The following is a 25,249-nucleotide window of genomic DNA, read 5'->3' on the forward strand; positions in this document are numbered from 1 at the left end:
ACGGACTCAGGCTTTTTATTGTAGTAATGTGATCTGCCCACACAAAAACTTGAAAGACACTTGACAGCATGTTTTCAATAACTAAAGCCAACAAGGACAAACTGTTGCTGAAATAAATAAAGCAAATGGGAAGACATCTGGTGTTCATGGGTTAGGAGGTTTAAGATTGTTAAAACATCAGTATTACCCAAAGAAATCTATACATTCCAGACAAACTGTATCAAAATCTTGGCAGCCTTTTTTTTTTGTAAAGAAGAAAAAGTGAGTCCTCTATTAACGGCATTTTAGGGACCCCAAATAGCCAAAATAATATTTTAAAAAGGATAAAATTGGAGGACTTACATTTTCTGATTGTAAAACTTGCTCAGTACTGAGCATGGTGGTACATGCCTAATAGTCACAGACCTGCTGAGATAAAAGTACTCCACGTTTGGGCCAGCTTTGGTGCACTGTGAGCTCAAGCCCAGTCTAACGTATGTAATGAGTCCAAAAAAATTTGCCACAAATATATAGCAATCAAACAGTGTTGTACTGGCAAAGGACAGACACATGGACCAGTGGAACAGAATTGAGATCCAAAAATAAATCCACATGACTATGGCCAGTGGCTTCTGACCAAAGTGAGAACATTCAGAGAGAAGAATAGTCTCTTCAACAAACTGTGTAAAGGTAAGTTGATATCCACAAGCAGAAGAGGTTGGACCTCACCCCATAAAACCTAGTTAGCTCAAAATGGATCAAGGAACTAAATTTAAGAGCTCAAGTATAAAGAAAAAATATATAGGTGTAAATCTTCATAACTTTGCATTTAGTCATGAATGTTTACAAATGACACCAGAAACATAAACAGCCAAAGGTGTCCCTCCCACACCAATGGTGTGACCGGCCCCCTGCAGAGCACTGGGCCTTGTCTGACCCTGGGCAAAGCAGGCAGGAGGGAGATATGTGGACAGTGGTTCTTTGGGGTAGCTGTTTATTCCTCTTTCTATTTTCTGCATTTTTAAGATATTTCTCTTAGGAAGAACAACAGGTTGGGGATACTTGCTGGTGAGGATGGCTGTGTGGGAAATTTCGAGAGTGGGCCGGGAGTGTGAGTGTGTGTCAATTTGGTGACTTGATTGTGCTGTGGCCTGAGCGGGGAGGCAGGAGAGTTCCATCGCTGGTGAGAGGGGGCACTGTTAAGAAAGTCACCCCTGTCCATCATGGGAAGGGAAGCTCCCTGTGCTGGGCTGGGAGGGGCTGCTCGGGAGTCTCCTCCAGCGACCCTGGACAGGATGGGTCCTTTGCAGAGAATAGCATCCGGGAATCCACAGCCAACCTTTCAGATACCCTGCCACAGTCTGTCATCTGACAGAGGAGAAAACTGAGGCACAGACTCCAGAGACTCAGCACCAGGACCAGCATAACCATCCCTGGCTCAGCGGCTCTTCTGTTCGGATCCTGGCTTCTCCATTCACATTGTGGGGGTCCTAGCCAGGATTCCCCAGCCCCATTCAGTTTTTCCCACTCCCGGCAGCCCTGGTTTACTCTGGACTCCCACCTCCACTGGCCTTGCCTCTAGCAGGAGCCCGAGGCTAGGCAGAAATAAGCATAGACTGTCCGGAACTGGAGGGGTTTTTCTGACCTCACAACTGAGGAGTGTGAGGCCTGGAGACAGCAACCAGCTGACCCAAAGCAACACATGAGCTTCAGTCCTTGGTCTGGATTTCTCACAGTCGCTTCCCCACCTGGGTAGAAGCCGCTGAATGTTCCCTAAGGAGGTGGTGGATCTGGATCTGTGCTCCAGATGGGGGGAATAGTAGAGGTGGGCAGCGGATAAGCCCTTCCTTCCCAATCCCAGGTAGATTTCTCCTTTTTGGCTTGGGGTAGGTTCTGGGAGCCAAGGCTGTCGCTGAGTGTAACTAGAGATTCTGCCTTTGCAGCTCTGCTGGCTCAGGGCCCTGGACACATAAGAAGCTGGGCTGGGGCATAGCTAAGGGACAGAGTGCTTGTCCAGCATGCATCAGGCCCTGGGTTCCATCCTCAGCACAGGAAAAAAAAAAAGTCATAAGCTGGGGTCTTTCAGCTGGGGCTCTGTCCTTCCCCAGCTTTGAGAGCTCCTGGCAGTCCCCATGCCCTTCCATTCCTTAGGAGAAAGCAGAAGCTAAAGATGATTCTGTCCCCTGGTGTGGCATCGGTGAGGGGATCCCCCCCAGGACCCTGACCCAAGGTCAAACTTCAGGCTGGCAATGAAGATCCTTTGAAGTGGTGCTGGAGGGGGGCCCAAGGGCCAGACAGGCACATAGGCTGTGGTGTTCACCGTTGGAACCTTGTTGGCTCTCCAGACCCCTCCTCCACCCAGGGGTACGGGCAGTGTGTCAGTGGGAGGGCATCTGGGCATCCTGAACAAAGCAACATCGTCCAATAGACTCTTCTTCCCCAGGATGAGAGTGAACTGCATGTCATCTGCCAGGTGCTGCCGAATGACTTGGGAGAAGAAGAGACCCAACCCTTGCATGGAAACGGAGGCAGGTACTCTTATACTGCACCTGTGGGGCTTATCCATCTAATGTGTGTCCAGCTTGCTAATGTGTGTCCTTGCTTGCTTGCTTCATTTGTTTAGGAAACAGGGCCTCACTAGCTCAGGCTGCTCTTAAACTCACTAAGTAGCCCTGGCTGGCCTTGAACTCCTCCTGTTCCAGTCTCCTGAGTGCTGGGATAATAGGCATGCATCACCCCTCCCAGTGGATACTTGCTTTAGTAGGAGGGGGAATTAAAACTAATGTGCAAATTTCGGGGGGGGAGTTTTAATTGAAAAGTTAGAGGGAGGATAAGAAAGGACTTCTGCCTGGGTAGCTGGGAGGGGCAGAGTTTGATACGGAGGTTCAGACTGGTGTACCTGCCAAGATGGGAGGCCAGCTTTCAAGGATTAGCAGGTGGGCGGGGGTCCAGTTGATCATACTGTCAGCCCTGGTGTCAGTGTTCTGGAATGGCTGAGGGACGGTTTCTTTTCCAGGAAATGGTTGTCTCTGTCTGTACAGGACAAAAGCTGAAAGCTTCTGAGTATAGCTGAATGTCCCTGTAACCTCTTATCTTGGTGTCTTCAATCTTTTTTTATTGATATTAGGAATCGAACCCAGGGCTTTCACACTGAGTTACAGCCCCATCCCCTCTTTAAATTGTTATTTATTTATTTCACTTGGAAACAGGGTCTTGCTATGTCACTAAGTTGCCCAGGCTGGGCTTGAACTTGCCATCTCCCCACCTCAGCCTCTCTGAGCACTGGGATTGGAGGCATGCAGCATTGAGCCTGGTGGTATCCTCAGTCTTGAAGGGGATGAGATTATGTAACTTCAGGGCTAACCAACTCTGTCTGTCCAGACACTCCCTAAAGGACCAACACATCCCTATGCAAAGCTGAGAAAAGTTTTGACCCAATGTTTACAATAACAAACGAACCGAAGCTGTAGCTCCGTGTTAGGGTACTTGCCAAGAATGTGTAAGGCCCTGGGTCTAATCTCAAGCACTACTAAAAAAGAAAAGAAAAATTAGTTACACTACAGTAACACAGGATACAAAATAAAGGTCAAATTTTGTTTTGCTTTTAGGCAGAAGACCCAAGTGAAGTCATGGTTCAGAGCAAAAGCAACTTTTAAGTCCTTGCTTGTCCCAGAAGAATACACAAATCATGCTTTGAATGAATAGTAGGTAAAGGGCCAGGAATCTGCCGGTCCTCCATCCTTGTGGTGGTCCTTGACTACGTCATGAAAGCACCACTCTCTGTGGGTGGCCTGACCCAGGCCTGTTGGTGGGAGGACCTACAGGAAGTGTCCCGCAGCTCTCTGGTTTTGTGTTTCCAGCTGCTCTCTGTCTGAGATAACCAGGGTTACTTCTTTGCCTCTGTAACCCCACACCCAGGGCCTCCCGTGAGCCCAATGAGCCTGCTGGGGGAGGGCAGCGGGGCACAGGTCTCCACCTCCAAAGTGCCGGCGGAGCTTCTCCGTGTAATGGGAACATATGCATTTCTGCTTTTCTTCTTCCTCCTCCTCCCTCATCTTCCTTTATCCCTTCTCCATCTCCTTCTTCCCCTTCCCCTCCTCCTTCTCTTTCTCCCTCTTTAAATTTTAGGTACTTTTCAAAAGGAGGAGAAGGAGGAGGAAAGTGGAGAAAGAGAAGGAAAAAACCAGTAAAACTTTCCAGTTAAAGATGGCATTTACAGCCGCATTGTGCAACCTGGTTAGGAGTGTGTGTGTGTGTGCGCATGTGTGTGTTTGCGCGTGTGTGTGTTTGCACTTGTGGGAGTGTGTGTGGCACAAGGCTGTGAGCATCTCCTCTTGTCTCCTTACGTGTGGGTATGGGGATTCCAATGAGACTGTCATCCCCAGCACCCAGAATGGCCCAGGGATCCTTCCCCACACCATGGCAGGCCTCCCCGCAGTTTGATAGATTGGTCTCTGGGTCCCCACTTGGCAGAGGAAGAAACTGAGGTGCCGAGAGGGAGGGGACTTGCTCTGGGTCTCCAGTGAGCCTGAGGACAGCGGAGGTCTGAGCAGGATGCGTTTACACAACACAGAAGGAGCCACGTCTGGGGGTGGAGCCTGACCCTCAGTGCACAGCCCACATGGCACAGAGTGGCAGCCCTGGGAGGGTCCATTCACTGGCCTCAGGGCCACATGAGACAGGAGCTGGCCTGGGCTGAGAGGAGGAGGCGCTATGTCGCTATGTGAACTTCTGGCAGCTGGGAGGGTGGCGGCCTTGGGCCTGGGGGACCGTCCACTGCCTCAGAGAATGTGGTGACATAGCTCAGCTCATGGGTGGTATTAATGATGAGCCAGATGACATTTGCCCAGCCAAGCTTTTTCATCTTAGCAAGAAAACAGGACACATGGTGACTCTGGCAGCTACATTTGGATACCAGAGCTCATTTGGTTCAGAGATGGAGAAAGATGTCACGCTTCTCACAAGCATCCTTCCTTTTTCCCTTACAAACACCATAATTCCATAATGGCCCTGAGTACTACTGCACAGGCTGAATCCTGCTGGATGCCAGCGAGGATCCTAATCATGTTGGAGTCTGTGTCAGTGTAATCCTTTTGGGTTGCACAGTGGCTAACTTGTGCAACTGTGCATGGTGGCCCTGAACCCCAGATATATTTCTACTAAGCAGATAAGTGAGTCCATTCCTATACCTTAATTGGGCAGGTGTGCTCACCATCTTGTTGGTATACATCCCACCAGAAGGGGAAATTGACTAGCTCTTCCCACACAAACCCAGCTGGAGGTGGACAGCCCACTCTCTTGATGAGCATGTAAATATCCTCAGCCCAACCCCTCACTTCCCTTCTGGCCACCTGCACTGATATCTAATACACTCAGTCCAGTGGGCCCAGGCTTGGCTTCTGTTAAAACTGTGCATGCTGCTCTGAACTTGGTTCTCAAATTCTTGAGCAGACTTTTGACTTAACCCCAGACATGTCCTCCCTCCCTTCTTCCAGGCTCTACCTCCAAGACCTGATGCCTCCAAGATTATCAACCCCTTCTTCTCTTGACACCCACCTCCTGTTGTTCTGGACCTCTGCGATCCTACACCTGATGGTGGCTTCAGCTTCCTTTGGCATCTCTGCCTCAACCACACTCCGATGTGGACCCTTCTCTCCAAGGCAGCCAGGGGGCCTTTCAGAAATTAAATCAAGCTGGATGTAGTGGTGTGTGCCTACAGTCCAAGTTACCTGGGAGGCTGAGATAGGAGACTAGGGTGGGTAACTTAGCAAGACCTTGTCTCAAAATAAAATCAAAAGGGCTTCCCCTTTGGGCAGGGGAGACTTGGTACAGAGCCGGTGGAAGCTACCAGTGGGGTTTCCCTAATGAGTTAATGAGTGAACGAGAATCAGCAGCTAAATTCCTTATTGGCTTTTCCCCATCATTATTTTTTTAAAACTTCTGTACAACTTCAGGAAGATAAAACCAGAATGAATGTTGTATAATTTACATTCTTTTAAGTTTGTTAGGTCCTAGAACATTGTCTTAGTAAACGTTTCATGGGAGCTCAAGCAGGATTCGTGTTGTGTTGTTGGATAAAGGCACCTAAGGAGTCATGGATATCCAGTTGCTGATATTGTCATTGAGCCCAACTGTGGCATTATTGTCTTCTGTTGTATTTCCTGCAGTCTGGCAGAGGTTCTAGTTCTTGCTCAGGTTCATGAGCATAGACAGTGGACTATGCTGTAGTAAGAACCCAAAGGCAATGCTGCTCTCGGCCATCGGGAGGCGCCTGGTGTCTGTTTTTTCTGCCTGATGGACACTGATGGATCCCTTAGTCCGAGATCCCCTTCCCTGCCGCCCCTAACTTGCTGTAGGACCACCTTGGTATTTGCATGTGGGATATTTCCTGGGCTTCTGCGTTGTGGGACTGGGCAACAGGTTCTCAAAGGCTGTGCTTGTGTCTCTGTCATTGGGAGTTCCCAAGTCTGGTGATCAGACACAGTGGTGACATCTATCTCCAGCTGAGCCGTGGGATGTATTTGGGACTAGGGAGTGGTGGTGGTGATCTGGCCTGGACTCTACCTTCCAGAGGTCAAGGTGAGAACTTCCCCCAACCCTGCGAAGATGTGCTGTATTTTCTCTGGTCAAAGTGAGAAGAAGAGCACTTGGGGTAGGTCAAAAAGACAGAAGGTGGTGCAGGCTTGCAGTCCCTGAGACTCAGTAGGCTAAGTCTGGATGACTGCCAGCCTGGGAAGTTAGTGAGAGAGACCCTGTCTCACAAATAAGCAAGGCAAACACAAAGAAAAAGGAGGTGGGCGGGGCTTGCCTGGGGCAGAGGTTGGTGAGATGCAGTGAATTCAGAGATGAATTCACTTCCACATAAACTTGCAAATAAACTTACAGGTTTTATCCAACTCCAAAAATGCATAATTTGGCAAAAACCAAGTCCTGGTCTCTAGAAGGTTGCTCATGGCTGGGGATATAGCAGAGCGGCACAAGTGTCTGCCTGGCAAGTGCAAGGTCCTGGGTTCAAGTCCTGATACAAAGAAAAAAATATCTTGCACAGGTTGCTCAGTCTATGAAGCAGCAGACTATGCTCAGTGTTTGGGTTGTGCCCCTTGCCTTAAGGTTGGCTCTAAAGGTATTTGGACTTGAATTCGCTATGCAAGATAGAGACCTCCTACATAACCTTAACACTGGGCTCTGTTGGGCTGGGTCAGCATCATGAGGACCTGTCAGAAGGAGGGACATCTGACCTGCACCCTGAGAACCTCTCCTAGGGACATGGGTCTGTTGGCAGTGGAGATGTTTCTTTAGTTTCTCTGAGGAGGTCAGCACAGAACTGGGAATAGCTTGGAAGTAGAAGCCAAGGCTTGATGGTGGAAGCTAGCAAGTGAGGGCTTCTAACACTAGATACTAGAGCCAGGGGTGGTGGGCACACCTCTAATACCATCTGCTCAGCAGGCTGAGGGAGGAGGATTGCAAGTTTGAGACCAGCCTGGGCAATTCAGTGAGAGCCTATCTCGAAAAAAAAAAAAGGAGTGGTGGTATTGGTTATGGTGCAAATGTGTAACTCAGTGGTGGGGCATGTACCTTGCATGTGAGAGGCCCTGGGTTTAATCCCTTGTATTGCAAAAAGAGCAAAAACAAACTAGACAGAGCTAAAAGTATTGTCTTCACTTAACAGGTGAAAAAATCAAGCATTAACATAATCAAGTGTCTTTTGCTCCAGTTATGAGTGGTAGAGGCATAATTTAAACTCCGTTCTGGGTGATTCTCAGGGGGATACTCAGGAGTTAGAAATTGTAATTGACAGTTGGCAGGAGAGATCTGACTCTTCTTAAACAAGCCATGGGCTTATTTGCACATAAATGATTACTGTGGTAAGCTGTAGGGCTGGCTTGGCAGCTCCATGGAATCACTGGGGACCCAGGTTCAGAGACCTAGGCTTCACGGTCCTCAGTTTATCACTCTCATCTTCAGAGTCATCTCATCACCACACCAGCTGCTAAGGTTCAGGAGTCCTGATACCTCATTTAGCTGTCAGTTCCCCACCTCACCCTCCACCCCAGCCCTGTGCTTTCATGGTGCTAGAGATTGTACTCAGTGCCTCTTGGATGCTAGACAAGCATTCTGTCACTGAGACACACCCCAGCCCTAGTTGGCTATCTAAAGAGGGTTTTGTTGGGTATGGGGGTACATGCCTGTTGTCCCAGAACTTGGGAGGCTGAGGCAGGAGGATCATGACTTGGAGGCTAGCTTGGGCAACGTATCGCGTTCCAGGTCGGGTTGAACTATATGATAAGATCCTGCCTCCAAATTAATGACATAAATCAGTTTTTTATTGATCCCATTGACTGCCAGTCTACAGATCATTTGTCAAACTAGGAAACCTGAGAATTATACTCCTTTTATTCAGGAGTTATGTTGCTATGCAAAGACCTGTGCTGGGTGAGTGAGGAAGTAGAGAATTCTATACCTGGGCCCCTTCCATTGCATCCCTAGAGTGAGAGCCATCTCCCACGACTTCTGGACTTCTCCAGGCTGGTGTGTTCCTTGTGACTCAGGGACTCTGCTCTGGACTTTTCTGAGGGGAACACTGGCCTGAGAGCCAGAGTGTGGAGTTTGCCGCAGAATGAGGTCTCAGCTTTGCTACACGAGTGGAGCCTTGTGTGGAAACTGTGGCTGCCAGGGACCCCAGTGACCTGTGCTTTTGGGGTCCGAGTGGCTGACCTGCTGGTGGCTAGAGTGTGGGTGCTGGAGTTGGAGAGACCTAGCTGTGAGACCTGGGTCCACCTTCATGACCCTGGGTAAATGCATAGTTGTACACCGCCCCCATTTAAAATGTGGGTGCACAGAGAAGACCCATTCTTGAGGCCCCTGCCAGGCCCTGGGCTGACCCACTGCATTTTCCAACAAACCTAGGTTAGCGTTACTATTTTTGCTATGTCACAGATGAGGAAACTGAGGACCTAAGCAGTGAGGGAGTGATGAACTTGGGAAATGAACCCGCTTGGACCACAGGGCTTGTGTTCTCTCTAGATACTTCTCTAGGTGTCACCACTGTGAGCCTCAGTGCAGAGCAGCACCGCCCTCCTCAGATGAGCCTGAGGGTTCAGGCCTGGGATAGGTTGCCTTATCTCCGGCTCCTGGAGTCTCTCCTGGGTATCTCATGTGTGACTTAGCATTGCCAGTCCGGGGACACATCCTCTCCTTCTGGATATTTTCAGTTCCATTTTCTTAGAATTCTGAGTTGTGGATGCGAGTGATCATGGTTATTTGTGGTTCATGTAGGAAGTCTGGGGCAGGGAGTGGCTTGTCCCGGTTCTAAGAAGGGAGTAGCTGGGAATGCTGTTTGTCTTCGGAAACGACTGGCCAGTGTCTCTACTGGGAGAGTGACCCAGGGACTCTCTTTCATCTCCTGAGGTCAGAGTCCCACTGTAGTAGAATGGCTTGTATGATGTCTCCTGGGAAAGGCCACTGCCAGGAAAGGCCTCTGTCTATTCTCAGGAAGCCAGCTACCCAAAGGCTTCCTGAGAATAGACAGAGCAACAAGAGGCAGGAAGACAGGCAACAGGCCATGAACTCTGTGGCCATGTTGCCCTCCCAGAGCTTGGGGTGTTGTTAAGGCCAGGCATGGTGGTGCTGGAGAAGATGGGCTGAGATGGGCTTCCTGGTTCTAGAAGCAGGTAGTTTATGTTAGTCTGCTTTGTGTTGCTATAACAAAGTAACAGAGATTAAGTATAATAAAAAGTATAATAAAAATAAAAAGTGTTTTATTTTGAATTAGTTTTGAAAACTGCAAAATTCAAACTCAGCTGGGTGCAATGGCTCACACCTGTAATGCCAGCGCTCAAGAGGCTGGGGCAGGATGGGAAGTGAGTTTGAGGCCAACCTGGGCTATGTGGTGTCTTCAAGGCCAGCTTGAACTTCATAGTGAGATTCTGTCTCAAAAAACAAAATGCAAAAGAAAAAGAAGATTCAAGCTCAAGTGTGATTTTATGCTTGTGAAGGTGTCACTACTCCAAACAAAAAGGCTGGGGGAGAGCTGGGCAATGAGGGGCACCCAAGCTCAGAGATCTCATAAACAGTTCTTTAGGACTGCGGTGGGCTGAGCTCCGTACTGGATATTGGTGATGTCCAGCAAACGGGCCCAGCCCTTCCTTCCTCTCCAGGAGCTTATGCCTACCACAAAACACAACACAGATTATATAGCCAGTATAGGTTTTCTCACAACTCTTAGGATACAAGAAATTCCTTAACTTTTTAACAATCAGATTTTTTAATTTTTAGTTTTGAGACAGGCTCTTGCTTTATCATGCAGGCTGGTTTTGAACTCGCTATGTAATCCAGGCTGGCCTTGAACTTGCCGAGATCCTCTTGCCTCTGCCTCTCAGTGCTGGGGTTACAGGCATGTGCCACTATGCCTGTCTCAACAATCAGATTGATCCCTATACTAGGACCTACTTGCCCAAGTTGGCAAAGGCTCTTAATAAGCAGTGGGGTTGTCTAGGATCAGCCCAGAATCCTAAACTGTGGTCAGCTTTGAAAACTGGAAGGGGACGTTTATGTTCCACTTTGATGTTCCTGCTGAAGCAGACCAATGCTAGTTAAATGAAATTAGCTGCTACCACAAATAAATCCCAAGTGGGTATGAGGCCACCTCCTCCATGAGTACCCTTCAAATCAGGCTCAGTCTCTGTTCCTTGTCCTGCTGCAGGCCCTAATATACCACTGGCCATCCTGTTACAGCTTGCTTCTCTTTAGAGTCCCGTTCCTTGTATCCAGCCCCTTATCCTCTGAAAACTGAATGAATGAATGAGTAAAGGAGTGGATTCATGCAGGGAATCTTGTATGCCAGCCTAATAAGATGGGGTGTCGGTCTTGGCAGTAGGGAGCTATTGCAGGGTTTTGAGCACGGGAGTCATCTGCCGCCAGGTGGAAGATGGTTTGGAAAGGCTGGCAACTGGGAAGACCATGACTGTCCAGATGGGGGCTGATGAGGCCTGACCAAGGCCAGTTTCTGAGAAACAACTGAGGGAGCTGATGACTGATGACTGTCCCGGCAGGGAGGGAGGTGGAGGGCTGGGCATGTGCCCTCCCAGGTGCTTGGTTTGGATGAATAAGACCTGCACTGGGGTGAGGCTGGCTTCAGGACAAGGGCAGGGGGAGGCTGGGGCCAGTGCCTGAGGGACCTTGGCTGAGAGGACTCAGCAGGTGGATGGAGCCCACAGAACGAGGGAGAAGGATGACAAGCAAATGGAAAATGAGGAGTCATTTGTGTGTAGTGACTGGAAGAAGCCACATGTCCTTTTTCTGTCTTTAGAAGCTGGTTGTGGCTCTGTCCACATCCATGCGAGGGGCAACGGCAGGGTTTGGGGAAAAACAGCTCTTGTCAGGAAAAAAAAATTAACTTGGTGAAGGAAAGGCTTTGGGTTTCCTGGAAGTAACTTTGTAGGGGAAGGAGTGGTCTGTTTTCTCTAGGAAAGGGGGCGGGGAGGACTGGGGATGTAAAGCAAAGCTGGGATCTCCTTGGGTGACAAGAGACAACCTCGAGAAGCTGTGAGGTCTCATGTGCCCCCCCCCCCAGTACCAGGGACTGAACTCAGGGCCCCACACTAAGCTTTATTCCCAGCTGTGTTTATTTTTACAGTGAGACATTTCATTCAAAAGAAAAAACCACTATGCCTGACCTGAGAGTCAGTTTTAAAGGACTTGGAGTTTAGTACCCAAAAGAGAAATAACTCGACTGAAAATGGACAAGGTAGCCCAAGATACACAGATGGCTGCGAGCATAAGGAAAGTCCCTCGTGTCATCAGCCACAGGGAAGGCAAATGAGAACCACAGTCAGACATGTTTCATATCTGGGGGGATGGCTGGAATCAAAAAGGCAGGAAATGGTGGAGTCTGATGGCATGACCTATAATCTCAGCATTCTGGGAGGCTGAGGCAGGAGGGTTGCCATAAGGCCAGCCTGGGCTACATAGTGAGATCTGACCTCAAAATAAATAAATTAATTAATTAACAAACAAACAAATAAATAAATAAAGTGGTGCGTGGTGGTGCATACCTATAATCCTACCACTGGGAGCTGAGGCAGGAGGATCACCATGAGTTTGAGGGTAGCCTGGGCTACATAGTGAGTTCGAGACCAGCCTGAACTACAAGATACTGTCTCAAAAAAACCCTCAAAATTAAAAAAAAGCTGGAGCTATAGTTCAGTGCAAAGGCTCTGAGCTAAATTCCAGTACTACAAAGAAAATAATGAAGGGAAGATCCTCAAAATGAGGCTGTTAAGCAGAAGAAGCCATCCATGAAGGCCTTTGTGTTGTGCAAGTCCACTTACACGACATGTTCAGAACAGGCACGTGCACAGTGACAGGGCAGATCAGAGACTGCTTACAGCTGGGATGAGGAGCAGTTGCCAGTGGGAACAGGTGGATGGAGGGTGAATGGAAGTGGTTTTTTTTTTTTTTTTTTTTTTTAGATAAGGTCTCACTATATAACCCTGCCCATGATGGGAGATAATCCAGGGATCCTCACCAGGAATAAACTCCTATCCTGTTTCTGGCAGGATTCAGAGTAAATCGGAGGGTCACAGTTACAAGGTCAGACATTCAGCCTGGAACCAGGAAAACAATGCCACAGAGGCTCATGTTCTGGTGAGAAACCATGATTGACCCCATCATAGCATACAAAAAGGTTCCAACTTTTTTTTTTGGTCTTTTTGAGACAGGGTCTCACTGTGCAGTTTAGACTAGTCTTAGGCTCACTCTGTAGCTCAGGTGGTCTTAAACTTGCAACAATCCTCCTATCTCAGCCTCCCAAATGCTGGGATTACAAGAGTGCACCACCATGCCCAGTTAAAGTTCCAATGTTTGCCTGGAGCGAGGTGCTGGGTCAGGTTATGGAGGCACAGTTAGCTGACACATTCTGGGATTCTCCATATCACATGGAGTGTGTGGTGTTTCCTGTTATTTGAATTGGAGAGCCTCGGAGCTGAGCCAGGAAGGATTGAGTAACAGAGAACCTAGATGTCCCTGGAGTCAGTCCTACAGCCTGACAGGAGAGGGCTCTAAGCAGCATACAGAGCCAGCAGGCCTTGCCTAAGTGGGACTGACCTGCTACAGGACAGAATGAGTCCCATTAACCGATGTTAACAGGTCCAGAGCTGTTTGAGCTAGGGTTCTGGTGTGCAAGAACATATAGTTGGTGAAAACCTTGGAAGTGGGGACCCAAACAGTGGGAATAAAAACCTTTTGGATATATAACAACATCACAGGATCCTTGTCAGTACTGTCCACTTAGATAACCAGCAAGTGGCCTGAGGCCCAGATGGTATCATTGGGGTTATATACATGATATTGAACAGCATATGGGTACCTTTTGTGTAATTTGAGAAAGTTAGAAACTAGATGAGGAGAGGCCTTTTTTGTAGGGAGAGCCCTTCCATATATTAGCCCTCTTCGATTTTTTGTTCTGGGGCAATATACATTGGCATATCTTCAAACACTACAATACTAGTTTTGCAGGTTACCATACATATATCCTAGGATTGCATATGGTGGTTCCTGCCAACCTTGACAAGCATGCTTATTGCAGGTTCAGGAGGTCCATTCCCAACTCAGGTCATCACAGCCTGTGTAATAATCATTGCCCATAGGAAATTCATTTTAAGTAGTTACGGGTACTCAGTCCAACAATTATGAGACAGAAAAGAACAATGGTAACATTTTCTGTAACTCCTCAATCCTTTGGGGACACAGCCCAAAGTCCAACATCAAATATTAAAATTAACAGGAAGAGAAGGACCAGGAACCTAACGGAATAACAGTATATTGGAATTATGACTATTCCAGTGTACGAGGTCCATTTGATCTCAGCTGTGTGTGACTCATGAGCTTCCAGGTGTTGATGACAGCAGGGCTTTGAGTGTGTTGTATCTTCAGGGTAATCTTTCAGGGTGCTGACTTGTGGGGTAGGACGTCCAGCAATCACCAGGATAGGCTGTCTTGATCCCCAGAGTGATGAATCCAGGGGTAGATTTCTGCTGCTTTTATTACAGTAGGAGTGGTCAGAATAATTAGATAGGGACCCTTTTTTAAAACCTTTAATTCAGACCATGTCACCTGGGCTGTGGGTGTGGGGCAGGTGTGTCAGTGGGCATGGGTGATCTCTCTGCTACGTGTTTAGGTATTCAAGAGAAAGTTTTTTCAAATAAGCTGCTCTTGTAAGGTGATACTCTTCAAGTGGTACAGGTCTCTCTGGAGACTGTTTATTAAAGGTGGGAGTCTTTCAAACAAGACTTTAAAAAGGGTATATCCAGTGGGTCCAGATGATGTCCTGACATTCAGGAGACCCACACGTAGGTAATCTACCCATAATGCCTGAGTTTCTTGGTAGTATTTAGTCAGTATTGTCTTTAGGGCTTGGTTCATTTGTTTTATCTTACCAGAACTTTGGGGCCTATAGGAAGTGTAGAGATTCCATTTGATTTTTAGTTTTTTGACCAGCTTCTAGGTCATCCATGCCACAAATGATGGCCCACTGTCACTGCCTATAATCAGGGGCAACCTATATCTTGGAATACTTTTTCTTAATAATATCCTGCATACTTTAGAGGCCTTTCAGCCTTAGGGAATGTTTTTTGCCATCCAGAATGAGTACAAATAAGGACCAATTAAGTATTTGTATCCTCTGCATGACTTAATTTCAGTAAAGTCTACTTGAAGGTCTGTCGATGTCCGCTCCCGGCCGGCAGGAAGGACACACGACAAAGTCTGGTAGTGGACAACCTTTTCTTTTTATTTTTCTTCTCCGTACAGCCTGCCCTGGGTTCTCCCAGCTGAAGCCTCCTCTGGTCCGCTCCCCGCGGCTCCTTTTGTGCTTCAGTCTGCCCCAAAGCCTCTACCGGTCCGCTCTCCGCGGCTCCTTTTGGGCTTTTACTTCTGGGCTTCTACCTGGCTTCTTCTTCCGCCCAGGGGTGGCACCGGTATATATACGGGTACAGTGTCCAATCATGTTAAAGTAAGCAAGGCAAGCTGATTGGCTAACATCATCAGTTGCCAGGCAGACTATATTGTTGAGCGGGTTGTTTACGCGGTAAGCAGGAAACTAACATATTCGATGGGAGGGGTAATCTACCTCAGGCTTTGCTCTTTACCACAGGCCGCACGTCCGCCGCGCAAGGCGAGCTATCACAGACGCGGCTCCCAACAAAGGTCCTTAAAAGGAGAGGGTCCTAAATGCTGAATTCCAGATGGTGGTTGTGGGCCTGTTGAGACCTCAGTCTTCGCACAACCTTGGCATCTTTGGCTAACAACTACACAAATTGATATCAATTTTAGGATATAGTAACAGTGATTCAGAAAACTGGGCCATGGTAGTCTTTCCTCCATGGATGATGTCATAATGACATTTTATCCAGGTGTAAGCCAACTCCTTTGGGATAATCATTAGATTGTTTGGCAAGGCTCAGATACCATTTGGTTCTTGATGGGTTCCTTCTTGTGCCCATTTTATTTTATTTTTTTCACTATAACGGAGAGGACCTTGGTGCAGCTGAGAATAGTTTTTGGGCGGGATCTCATATTGTGTCTCTAAGTTTTGAACCAAATCATTGTCTCCCCATGTTGAGCCTTTAGCAGCCAGTTTGGCAGCTTTATCTGCCATCTGATTTCCAAGGGTGATGGTGTCTTTTACCTTTTACGTCCTTTGTAATCTATGACAGCCACCTTTTTGAGTTTCCATATAACAGTCAAGCTGCAGGATTTTTACCTTTACTTTTAATTTGTTTCCCTTTGGCTGTCAATGCCATGCTCCTTGTATAGCATCCCATGAACAGGAGTGATGACCAAAGTGTATCCTGAGTCTGTATATACATTTACCTTTTTGTCTTTCATCTTGCTGAGGCCCTATATGAATGCCCAAAGTTTGGCTGGCTGAGTGGACAAATTTTGGGAAAGAGGCCCTGCTAGAAGCACTTCTTCAGTGATGACAACAGCATAGCCAGCCCTACATCGTCCATTCTTAACAAAGCTACTTTCATCCATAAACAGGATGTGTCTGTCAAGGGTTTCATCTTGAGATCAGGTTGGCTGGCAAAGAGCTCATCTATCAGCATAAGCAGTCATGGCATGGCTGACCAAGCTCTGTGTGCAGATGGGAATATGGATTCACAGTTTTAACTGCCTGGAAAGTGAGTAGGGGATTTCTGACAAACAGTCCCTGGAACTGAGTGACATGGCTGTTCAAGAGCAACAGCGTCCCCCAACTGTTGAGGAGTTCAAGAACAGCATGTGGCACCTGAACAGCCAGGTTTCATCCCAAACTCAATTTGTCTGTCTCCTTAGCCAAGGGCACACGAGGAGTAAGCAGTTGCAAACAGCCGTCCTTTTGATATTGAGTCCAGAGTCTTAGACAGATAAGCAACTGGCCTTTCCTAGGCTCCCATCAGTTGAGGTAGGACTTCTGAAGCAACATGTTGTCTTTTATCAACAAACAGGTTGATGGGGTGGTCGCATCTGGGATTTCTAGGATCAGAGCTGAGGCTAGAGCCCTATTAATCTGTTTGAAGTCTGAAATTTCTTTTAGAGTCCAATGAATTACCTCCCTTTTTGTTATGAGTTTTTAAGCATATTATAGAGTGGCCATGCCTTTTCAGCAAACCAAAGTTTCCATATTTCATAAAATCTGGCTACTCCAAGGAATTTTCTGTTTCTTTTCACAGTTGGGCCATGGAATGGAACAGATGCTCTTTTTCTCTCTGGAGCTAACGTCCAAAGACCCTGTTCCAAGTCAAATCCTAAATATCTGACTTTATGTTTATAGATTTAAGCATTAACTCCATCAAATTGATAAACAACTAAGTATACATACTTAAATAAAACATTTTTATAAGCTTTCCTGATGTATGTAAACTTTCTAGCTTTGTTATTTTTTTCTCTTTTTATTTCTTTACCAGGACAAGACTTTTATTGTACAGAATCTTCTCAAATCAAAAGTATATACCTTACATTTATAGCTTACTTAATCTTTTTCTTTTTTCAATTATTTTAAACCTTTTACCATAAACTTGGTTGTAGTTGTTTGAATTTTGAAATGTTCTTTTTCTAGATAGTAAACTTGACTGACTGCCAACAGACTTCTAAATAACCTTGAATTAGTGTTTAAATTTTAAAACAATAGGGAAAAGAGCAAGTTAACCTTATAACTGCTATTTTAGAGTTGTAGTGCACAAAAATTTTTTTATGCACACAATTCATCAAAATTTATAATTTGATGGAACACTTTGGCCTGCCATGACTTTGGCTATTTACCTCAGGCAGGAACTGTCCCAGCTTCCAGATATTTGCTGGCAGTTCTGGTAGTTACTTTTATCTTGTTGCTGAGACGAAATACCTGATGCTCAAAATTAAGGAAGGAAAGGTTTATTTAGCTTACAATTTGTGGAGGTTTCAGTCCATATTCAGCTGGCTCAAAGGCAGGTTGGCACGGTGGCCAGAAAAAACAGCAAGAGCAAAAAAGGGAGGAATGAGAAAGAAGACTCTTTCTGTCCCTTATATTGAGTGTAGGCCATCCCCTCTAGGATGGGTATAGCACTCACACCCATAATCCCAGCTTTGGACCATGAATCAATCACAAATTCTAGAAGCCTTTCTCCATGACTGTATGAGGCTTTGGGGGGACATCTAGACACAAGCTATAACAAGTGCCAAGCTCATAAAGCTGAGTAAGAGCTGGCTTTAAGGCTTCTTGAGCCAGGGGAGACCCTGGGCCCTGTCTCATTTTGCATTCTCTTTGAAATGAAAAGATGATTGTTTTTTTGTTTAATTTCCAATCTTGGCAGGCACAGCTGGGCCTAAGTTTCTTGGCCTTGTAGTTTAGCCATTGGATTAGCTGGTTGCTCAGTTGTTTTTTAATTAGCCTGCCTATGGTGCTCTGCCTGCATATACCGGTGCACTAAAATTAAGCAGTTTTTTTATACCTTTGTTCATGGCAGCACAGGACATTTTTAATCAAGAGTAAGTGGCCCTCCCTGGTGGGAACAGAGTGGCAACTGCAGATGAAAGGAGTGGAAGTAATGATTAGCTGGATTAGGTTCTAGTGAACCAGATAGGGTGGGAGGTGGTAAATACCATCTGACCAGGATGGGCATGTAAGGGCAGCTATATAGCAGAAGGTTCTGGTGTGGGGGGTGCTCAGTGACAGAATGCAGGCGGTGACTGACTTGACTCTCCAGAGTATCAGATAAATGGATGGAAGGCTGGCAACAGTACAGGTGGCTGGAACTGGTCCAACTGGCTGGGAGTAGAACCAGGAGTGGGAGGGGAAAGGCTGGCCAACAAAGGATGGCACATTTGCCAAGGAGGAATCCTCAGGAAAAAATGGGCTTTGTTCAGGAAGTTTTAAGAATAGAGCCAGTTTGGTTTCATTTTAACTTTGTAATCACCAGAAAAGGCCTTTATTATTTTTTTAAAGAATTCTTTAGGATATATTCCAGAATTATAAGTTAGATCCCATCTTATATCTGTGTGATGTACATGTTGTGCCCTTAAATGGTGGTACAACATGGCAACACAGGTTAGGGCTCAATCGAGCTCCATAGCTCTAAGTTGTCATGTGTTCTGGGAAACCAAGCAACCCCTCCCCTGGTGCGCGGCTGTGAGCCTGCTGGTGCGAATTAAACATCACATCTCCCCTGATCCCCCACCTTAGCAAGTGGGAGCCAGTGATGTGGACATCCCTTGAGAGGTTGGCCATAGGCAATGTAGCAAATAGGGGGGATTTCCTTCTACCATCTCTTTGAAGGCAAATACTTTTATCCATTTTGCTTTGTTCTAATTAATGATGTTATTTTAGCCTGTTTTGTTTTGTTTAACTTCAATATACATGAAAGTATGGACAACTATTTTGAAGAGAACGAGAGACAGCCATTGGTGACTTCCCTGTTGTCTGGTTTTGAGGACCTAAAATGCCTTCCTGATTCTGTTCAAATCAGTTTTATACTATGTTGTTTTGTATGAATTCTCTGTATGTGAAGACATGGACAACCATTTGGAAGAAAACAAGAAACAATATGATAGTGAAGATCTCAGGTCGTCTAGCTTTGAAATTTATATCTCTTACATTGCTTTCTTATGTCCTATTTTGTTCTATTTTGTTGTGTTTACTACCTTTAAAATAAAAAAAAAAGTCCTCATGTGTGTATGCATATGGGGTTCATGGTGGAACACAGATGGAATGACCTACTTACGTTGTCTGACAAATACACAATCATTTAGTAAGCACTTAGAGGTTAATATATTTTAGCCTCAGGGCTGGGGATTTAGCTGAGCAGCATAAGTACCTGCCTGGAGGTCATGAGTTCAATCCCCAGTACTGCAAAAAAAAATTATATATATTAAAGAATTATATATATATATATATATATATATATATATATATATATATTAGCCTCCAAACACTGAGGTGAAGTCTAACTGAATCCAAAACAGAAACTGATTGTCCTGACAAACACAGGGTGCTAGCACTGGCTTCAAGAATGGAGCAGGTCTTTGTTTCAAGAGGATGGAAAGTGACAGACTGAAATTGGAACAGAAATGGACAGGCTAATTGAGGGGCATCCTGGAGGAATTCCTATCTTATCTGAAGGACCCATACTAGTCATGTTCTGTCTCTTTACAGTGGTCCATTGAGATCAGTGCTGTCTCACAGGGGCTCCTGCTCCTTGACTGCTGATGGGACTCTGAGCACAGGATTGGAGGGCATGCCTTCTAGTCCACAGATCAGAGGGCAAGTCCTTGTTGCTCAGCAGGCCTCCACTGGTGACCCAAATTGGTCATCACAGTGTCTTCCCAGCCAATGCACCAAAAAATGTGGAAACACCAGGACTAAATTGGATGGAAGACATGCAGGCACCATGGAATTGGAAGGCAGCTCTTTATTATGCTAGCAGGTTGGGGAAAATTGAGTTCCAAATCACCAGCCCTGTCTTGGGGTTAAAAAGACACTCATACATGTTTTAAGCAGGAAGTACAAAAGGCTGTTGTACAAAAGCAAGTTGTTTTATAATTGGCTACATAGGCTGGATCATATGTTGTCAGGCAGAACTGTTTTGGGCTGTAGGCAGTTTCTTAAGGTCAGGTGCTTTGGTGAGCAGCGACAGTCAATCATTGTCTTAGACTGAGACAGTCTGTCCTTAAAGCAAGTTAGTGCAAGATGTACTTTCTGGCTGAATTGTGTCTATCTTTTTTTTTTTTTTTTTGTCTTTTTCCTTTTTATCGGTACTGGGGATCGAACTCACGACTGCCTGCTTGCAAGGCAGGCGCTTATGCCGCTGAGCTAAATTCCCAGCCCCTGAATTGTGTCTGTCTTACAAGTTGCATCTGGTGTGGGGGATGACAAGTCTAGCTGAGTTGCCTTTCCCATCCTTGAATATAGTGTCTGGCTATAAGTTTTAAAATTTCCTTTATAGAACAAAATTCCCTCTATAGGATTCCTTTTATTGGGCTTAAAAGCAAGTTCAGGGTTGCCTGAACTACATAGAGACCCTGTTCCAAAACAGACAAAACAAACAACAAAAGATACCCCCCAAAACAATCAAGCAAACAAACAGAACAAAAAAATTCCAAAACCAAAATTGCAGTTTACCAGTTAAGAAGAAATAGACTTCAATGTGTAATACATTTATAATACTGTTAGGTCTCAGATATAAAGTGACCCCATAGAGCACAATGGTATCTTAAGGTTACACATGGTGCATGTTCATCTGATAAGTGGCCACAAGACCATCTGTTTTCATATGGCATCTCTAGGTGTCATGGCCTATACCCAACATATTAGAAAGACCCTCCCTCCTTGTGCTGAGAACTAATTTAGATTGTTATTTGATTAAGGGAATCCTGACCACTTGAAATGAACAAAGTAAGCCCTTAGGGCCTAAGAGAAATATTAATAAGCATATGCAATACATCATGTAAATAATACAGTGATAATCGGATGGGCGTGGTAGTTCATGCCTGTTATTCTAGCACTTTAGAGACTGAGATAACAAGATTGCCACAAGATGGAGGCTAGCCTCAGTGAGTTTGTGGCCAGTGTAAACTACATAGCAAAAACCCTGTCTCCAAAGAAACAAACAAGAAAAGCAACTCCAATGATAATCATCATAGTTCCTTGAATCCCAGGAGTGACATATGCATAAGAAGGCATCCAAATACACTTTGAGGGATGATGTCTTTGTGGCACTTCTCCCCTGAAGGTGTAACTCTCTCTATACCAACTTTACAGTAAATCCTATTTGTATTTCTGCACAGTCACTTAGGTGTCTCGACTGAATTATTTCATTAAGGGCACAAAGAACCAAAGTCTAAGGAGTGATGGGCTGGCTCCTTGAGGTGTCAGGGCCTGGCTTCTTGTGATTGGCCACACAACACTGTAGATGTATTAACAATCACTGAATTCACACTTTAAAACACACAATTTTAAATTCAAAAAATAAAATGGGGCCCTGAGGCCACTGGGGAAGCATTGATGAGCTGCTGGCCTGCACCTGTCTGCCACCCCAGGAACCTCAGGTCAGAGGAACCCCAGTGCTCAGCCCAATCCCCTGCACCACGGGACAGGCAGTCAGTGCAGGAAGCATCCAGGACTCAGCAACTGGCTGATTCGGAGAAACACAGAAAAATGTCAAGACCAAGCAGCGAGGTGCAATCTCAGTCCTCCAGCCCTTCCAGAATAAGTCCAGGACACATAGACACAGAATAAATTAGAAGTCACACGCCTGAAATTTCTGAATGATAGCAACTGAAGTAAAGAAACAACTTAGTGCTTATGCTGTTTGATTAACTTTACATGCCTATGTCTGGTAGTCTGAGCAGTTATTTAGAGGATAACAATGTGCAATACAGTAACTACTTTTGGATTCCTATTGTTTTGTTTTGAAATCCAATACTGTCCTCATTGTTTTGTTTTATTCTCTTTAAAATAAAAAAATTAAATGGTGACTTTTATGTTATAGGAATTTTAACTCAATGTTTTTGGGGGGTGCTGAGTATGAAACCCAGGACATAATACATGTTAAGTAAGAGCTTTACCACAGAGCTACACCCTTGCTCTCAGTAAAAAAAAAAAAAAAAAAAAAAAAAAAAAACCAAACATTTCAAGTATATTCTCTGTGTTTTACACTAAATTTTTCTGTAACCTTAAAAGTGCTCTAATATTTAGGTCTAATACAGCAAAAGAACAGATCAAAACATAAAGTGACCTGGTGGGATCCCTTCCTGGTCAGGAGCTGGGCATTGCCCCTCCCCTTCTTATTCACCACCAGCCTGTGACTCCCTGTCACTCCTTCTGAGAGAGGACTATGCTTCTCCCAGGGTGAGCACAGGCTGCCTGTGAAGGCCTGAAGCAAGGGCATGCTGCCTTTAACCCTTAAGACAGCCCATGGGACTGCAAGGGGTCCTGGCCGTGGGCACCCTTCCTCAGGTCCTCAGCAGGCAGGTGATATAGACTCAGTGAGACGGACTCAGTGTGTCAGCCCCGAGGGACAGAGAGGGCAGAGCTGTGAGTTCAATTCTCAACAGTCCCTGGACAGCAATGCTGAGGCTAGGAACACACATACAACCACTGTCCTGACATCCAGGCACACTCACACACACCGAAACACACACAGACTCACACCCACCCACATGCTACTGGCATTGAAACAAATACATTCAGGCACACACACACACATGTGCTGAAATAGTCACATGCATTCAGACAGACATTGAAAAGCAGATTCACACTGACAAGTGTGGAAAGGCACACACCCTGTAGCACACTCCAAAACACAGACACTTAAGACACAGGTACATATGGAAACTCACATACTCCAAGGAGACACACACATACAGAGACGTGCTGAAAGGTTCACAAGCCAAAGCAGGCCCAGACACCAACGCTCACACCCTGATGCTCAAGGCTGTGCTCAATTGCTACTGTGTTGGTTACATAAATCCTGGGCTGACGGAGGGTGAATCCTATCAAGGGGGAAAGGGGGTAGCTATGAGTGTCCCATGGCCAGTGGTCACTTTGACCTTGCCTCGCCTTCCCATGAAATACTTGGCCAAGTATCCTCTCCAGATGTTTACTGAGGGTGGGTGGGGACAGGCCTGGTATGAGTCAGAGGCCAGGAATCAACTCGAGGACTTGGCAAAGGCACTTGGGGGGCTTCCTCTTAGTTAACTCCTTTCCCATTCATGGGTCGGTTTTCTCTTTTTGTTTTGTTTTTGCTATGCTAGGGACAGAAACCAAGTTTGGAGCATACTAGCCAAGTGCTGTCTACCTTCTGAGCTACACCCTAGCCTTCCTCCCATTCACTGACCTCGGACTGTCAAAATCATTGAGAAAAGTTATGGGCTTCCAACTGGATCCTGAGGGTCACAGTTACTGATAACAGCAGCCATTACAGTGATAGTAGATAAATAATTAACATTTACCAAAATACTTTCCAGGGTAGGCATTGCACCATGAACAACATCATCTTTGATGGGTCTATAAAATCAATACTATAGTGGTATCATTATACACTGGGGAAACAAAGATCTGCTGAAGTGAAATAACCTACCCAAGCTTGCACAGCTAATAAGTGGTCATCCTGGTCCTAGGACCAGGAGCAATTGTATCCGTCAGATGTCACTGCAATGTGGCCATGGAATAAAGACCACAGCCTCAGTGGTTGACAGCAATACGCATTTACATTTGTGCTCAGGATCTGTAGTTTGAGGCGCTCATCTAGTATGGGCTGGGCTGGGTGGCTCTGTGCTTGTTCTGGGTGCAGGCTACAGGGCTGCAGGATATGCATTTCCCATGGCAGGTCACCAAGACGCAGAAGCCACACCACACAAGCACCTCTAAGGCCTCAGCATATGTCTGTCCATTCTCATTCCACTAGCCAAGGCTAGCAAGATGGTCAGTGTGTGCTGCCCACAGAAATAGAGAAAGAATACGGGTGATGAGTATTTTGCTGATCAAGAATCTAATCGCCCAGCCTTAACCCAGAAAACTTGAGACACGGACAGTATGTGGCCGTGTACTCATAGAGACAAGCACGATGGGATGAAGAGTCGGGCTGAGACTGGAATCTTGGCTTCAGTGCGCCTGGCTGCTGCTTAATAATTTTCTCTTCTGTAAAACAGATTGTGGGAAGTTATAAATATGTATCAAATGCTTGGCCTATCTGTCTGTCTTGTCTATCTCTCAGCGTTCAACTGAGTGGCTTGGGGAGATCCTGTCTTGAAATAAAAATAACTTAAAAGGGATGGGAGAAGTAATTATCTTCTTGTTTTCTAAATTAATTCCACAGTCTAAGAGAGTCAACCATGTGACTTTGGTTCTTTGCAATATTAGCTGTGTGCTCCAGGACAGGGTCTGCTTTAGCCAGTGATCCATGTGGACTTGAAACAAAGGTACATTCTGCCCTTGTGGGAGGGAGCTTGAACGCGTTGTTCAAATTGCCTCCAGTGTTACTGGTCTTTCTCTGCCTGTTCTCAGTTAGCAAAATAAAATATTCAAAGTCCACAAAAAAATTGTCATGTTACAAATATCTGCTACTTCTTTGGATTTACTGACACATGCACCTTTTCTGTGTTTTTTACTCCTTCCTTTGCTTGTGTGTATGTGTGTGTGTGTGTATGTGTGTGTGTGTGTGTGTGTGTTTTATCAGTACCAGGGATCGAACTCACGACCCCACACTTGCAAGGCAGGTGCTTATGCTGCTGAGCTAAATCCCCAGCCCCCTGCTTGTGGCTTTCTAAATGGCATCATTTTCCTGCCGCCTGAAGAAACCCTTACAGTCTTTCTCTTTTGGTTGGGGATGCTCTTAGACTTTGTTTGCTTGAAAGTGTCTTTGCTTACATTTTATATTTTAATTAATTAATTAATTAACTTATTTTTGGAGACAGGGTCTTGCTATGTAGTTCAGGCTGACCTGTGATCCTCCTGCATCACCTTCCCAAGTGCTCGGGTCTCAGGCATGCAACACCAAGTTCAGCTCACATTTGATTTTTTTGAGATGGAGTCTTACCATTGCCCAGGCTGGTTCCACACTCTTGGGGCTGTGATCCAACTGTCTCCCTCTCAAGTAGCTGAAACCACAGGCACATAATTTCTTTCTTTTGTTTTTCAGATTTTTGAGACAGGATCTCGTTGTGTAGTCCAAGCTGATCCTGAACTTAGAATGCAGTCCAGATTGGCCTCAAACTTGTGGGAACCCTCCTGTCTCAGCCTCTTGAGGACTGAGAT

General features: G+C 45.9%; 1 long non-coding RNA gene across 1 annotated transcript; it reads left to right on the plus strand.

Moving 5' to 3' along the window:
* The first annotated feature begins 611 nt into the window (after positions 1 to 611).
* Positions 612 to 6,081, plus strand: LOC134474432 (uncharacterized). Its single transcript, XR_010045309.1, has 3 exons — positions 612 to 669; positions 2,423 to 2,511; positions 5,475 to 6,081. It is a non-coding gene; the product is annotated as an uncharacterized LOC134474432 (long non-coding RNA).
* The last annotated feature ends 19,168 nt before the right edge of the window (positions 6,082 to 25,249 follow it).

The sequence above is a fragment of the Cavia porcellus genome, unplaced genomic scaffold (genome assembly GCF_034190915.1).
Source record: "Cavia porcellus strain 051 isolate PalLab524CR breed Dunkin Hartley unplaced genomic scaffold, mCavPor4.1 scaffold_32, whole genome shotgun sequence".
NCBI classification, from domain to species: domain Eukaryota; kingdom Metazoa; phylum Chordata; class Mammalia; order Rodentia; family Caviidae; genus Cavia; species Cavia porcellus.